Here is a 4,189-nt window from a genome sequence, read left to right as displayed (position 1 = left end):
AGGTGCCAACCTTGTTCAGTTACAGCCTTGCACAGGTCATTGACTACTTTCGCAATCTTTGCCTTTTTCTGCATCAAAACAAAAAAAAGATTCAGTACTGATGCCGTTAGAAAAAAATTAAAAATTAAAATGTCTGTAACTGACCATGATGTGGTAAGCAAAAACCGACTAATACACACTTTTTGGCCAACTAAAAACATGATTCTAGCCAACTATACATACACTATGGCACAAACTAAAAACATGCATTCTGCCAAGTTGATGTCAATGGTTGTAAACGAACACTTTGACTGTCCAAAAGAACATGTGCAACTACAAAAGCTTATATGTGCAACTGAACATACATCACAGCCAACTGAATCTTGTATTCTCGCAACTACAAAAGTTATACATGTCCAACTGAACATACATCCCAGCCGAAAAGAAAAATGTTTGTTAAGTGGTACAAATTTCTGTATGAAAAACACTAACCTGTGGATTGTAGGTTATTGGTAACTTGGATGCCACGAATGCTTCAACTTGCAAAATTCCACCAAACAGTGGTGTCTGCTCCGTGCCTCTATACTCCTCTTTAAGCTGATGTAAAAAAAGATAAAAAGAAAACAATAAGGTTATCAAAATAGATTTGTGTGTTGAACAAAACCAAACATTATAACATATGCAACTACAACAAGATACTGGGGTAGACAATTAGACTATACATATATGCAACTGAACAAAGACACAAAAACGGTGCAACCCACATGGCACCTAAAAAAAGTTTCTACCAACTGATGCCACACATCTGTGAAACAAGATTAGTAAAACTGTGCAACTTAAAAAAGATGGTGTGCCAATTTAAAATGAACATGTGTGCAGATGCCAAACTTAAAGCTACAAGTTGTGCAACTACATGCATTGTTGTGCCAACTGATGACAGTTTTTGTGTAATTTCCAAAAAAAGTGACCAGACATCAACAGGCTACCTAAAAAAGAAGAAACTGTTGGAAAAAAACAAAGAGAACTCACTTGTAATTTATCGAACACACTAGAAGAGATGGTATCCTTCTTGATCACCTTGGCAATTAGAGCATTATCCCATGCATTCGATCGTATCGCGCAGTTGCTTACTGGGATGTCGTGGACAAGCGCATCAAGGTATAGTATCTTCACCAGACCCAACAAAAGAAAAGCCAAGTTCAGTTATTATTATGAGTATTTCAGCAAACTATAACTGCACAAAAAAGAACAAGAACAGATGGAAAGTGGTCGTTTTCACTAACCATCAAGTGATACAAGCAGCAGCAGATAGTTTGCTTCTCCTGGTCCATGTTCCGGAAAGCTTCATTAATGTGTTCTGCTACAAAGAGGCAGATGTTTGTGTTCTTGATCATGTCGTGATCTAGCACAAGTCTGTAACACTTTGGGCTGAGCTTCAAGGCCGTGGTTGGTGCTAGGAAAGTGCTAAAGGCAACCGCAAACCAGGCCATAAAGAATGTGCCATCCGTTCTTCCAGCCATATCCTCAATCATCTTGAGCCATGTAGTGATCTAGGGATGAGAATTTCCAGGTATGTTGAAAGCCTGTCTGAATCTCCAAGTGGCATCCTTGTCAACTAAATATCTGACTTTTTGACCCCTGTTTGGGAGATCAAATACCCTCTGAACATTGTCAACATCGACACGGATCCTTCCCCTTCCTGGGAAAACCATTTCAGAGGTCTGTGGCTAGTAGGACTGCACCAGGAACTTAGTGAGGTCCGCTGGAAGTGTGTCTGATAAGTTCAATAGCCCCCCGAACAACCTCGAAACTAGCTCTGACTTCTGTGGTGGGGTTAGAGAGGCGTTGAAATTTGCAAACTGCGCTGGTGATGCCCTTGTCCTGCCCGCTTGTGATGGTCGCTCCACAACTTCCCCTGCAACCACCTCAACTCCTTCACCTCTGGCCTGTTGATGAGAATATAAAAACATTAAGGAAACATTAAAAACAAGAGAAAAAACAAGAATGAAAAAAATTCTAGCAATCATCATTTGGATCAGTATTGGGAAAAGCTATATATTCATAAAATGGATCATGCCAACTAATATGATGTATTTGTGCAACTAATAAAGATCATGAGGACAACTGAAGACTGCCAGTGTGCAACCTTAAAAAAACTAAGAAAATATACGATACCTGGCAACTACAAAAAGTTCTAGCGGATGTGCACCAATAAGAAATGATATTGCAACTAGATAATAGCAACTAAAAAAAGGTTTGCAAGGAACTGTTCAATAGCTCATAAACAGACAAAAACCACATACCTCAGCATCTGTTGCAGAAGATGCGACAGCTCCTCCAGCAACTGCTGCCTGCACAAAAAAATGACCAGTGATGTCAACTATAAAGAAGCCAACTTGTCAACGACAAGATGCCAACTAATGCCAACTAAGTGCCAACTAATGACGAGGATCAGCTGTATTTAGATCAAGATGACTAGAGATGTCAACTACAAGGTTGTTATTGACAAACTAAAAACAAAAATAATGGTGAGAACTACTGCATAATTTCATCAGCGTCTAAAAAGCGAGAAACACTTATATTCGAGAATTTACTTACCCTAGAAGATGACTCAACTCCCTTTCCAAGTGCTGCACGTCTAGTCCGCTTTACAACACGGAATTGATCAGGATCCTAAGAAAAAAATAAAAAAACATGAGCATGGGAAAAAAATAAACAAATGTTATATGACCCAAACAAAACCGAAAAATGGGCTTGTGTCATCAGCTTGCCACTTACCTCAACATCCTCTCCCTGCTCAACACTCCGCGCATGTCGTGGCTGGCGATTAGCAGGACACTTCGAGTTCCGGCGAAGTGACTGACTTCCAGAACGCTGATTAAGCAACCCAAAAAAGAAAAGAAAACATGAAAAAAAAGAACATTAGCATACGTGCATAAGTTGAAACCAACTCAAAAACACAGAAAAAGTGAAAAAAATACATCTTCTTCATTGCCATCCGCATCTCCTCCTATTATAACCATTTTTGCCCTGCGGGAGGAAATACAACAAAAGAAAACATAGTTAGAAGATGCGGAAACAAACTAGAGAAATCATAGAAGGTTTGCTTTGAACTGCATACATCTACACATAAGCAGGACACAAAATGCAAAAAAACCAAAAAACATGTGGACAACCAACTACTACAATGATGCAGCCAACTGGGCAGTAAACCTTGTGCAAACTGGACATCATATAAGCCAACTAACTATTTTCTGCCTAGGTATTACTTGCCAAGTGTGACAAGTAATACATGAGGGGAAACACATGAAAACAACCACATCCACAACAAAAGACTTGCACATTGAGAAAAATTAAATTGGAAAATTGGCAAGCATTGGTACTAATTTGCATAATCAAGGGGCCCTAGTTGCACAAAGCAGGAGAAAACACATGAACCACCACAGCAACCACAAGGCTGGTGGATTGGGTAGACCATTGGTGCTAAATTGCACAAACAAACTGGCAACCATTGGTGTTAAATTGCACAAACAAGAGTCCCTAGTTGCACACAGCAGAGGGGAAAATAGCACAGCCAACTAAGTAGAGCAACTAGCACAAAGTGTATAACATATGGACAGCCAAGCCAACTAGTAAAGGTGATGCAGCCAACTGAGCAGGCAACTTGTGCAACTGAACACCGTATAGACAGCCAACTAGTACAAAACAGTGAGCCAACTGACCAAAACAACTGCTGCAACTACAGAGCATATGGACAGCCAAGTACTATATGGACGCAGCCAACTGAGCAGAATTTTGTGCAACTAACCACCTAAATTACTGGAAATTACTGAACACCAACTACAAAATCAGCCAATGCATTGCGCACAACATTGCGCACATCTAATACAACTTGCAGAATGACTAAGAATCATGAACAGATCTCAAAACTCTCCAAAATAGAACGAAACATGACTAAACAGCGAAATCGCCCTAAAACGGCGCCGTCGACATGCATCCCTTCTACCTAACGACTATCGCGTACCCTGACCAACTACACGTTGACCCTGGCCAGCTCCACCTCCCCTCGCCCCGCCGCCAGCCATGGCCTCCCCCTCCCAAATGCTGCCCTCCTCCCCCTCTACCCGCCACCACCACCAACCCTCCTCCTCCAACCTCGGCCAGCTCCACCTCCGCACCCAGCACCCGCCCTCCCGCCTCGCCCTCCTCT

The sequence above is a fragment of the Triticum dicoccoides genome, chromosome 3B (genome assembly GCF_002162155.2).
Source record: "Triticum dicoccoides isolate Atlit2015 ecotype Zavitan chromosome 3B, WEW_v2.0, whole genome shotgun sequence".
Classification (NCBI taxonomy): domain Eukaryota; kingdom Viridiplantae; phylum Streptophyta; class Magnoliopsida; order Poales; family Poaceae; genus Triticum; species Triticum dicoccoides.
The sequence above is the reverse complement of the archived record's forward strand: the minus strand, read 5'-3'. Positions refer to the sequence as shown.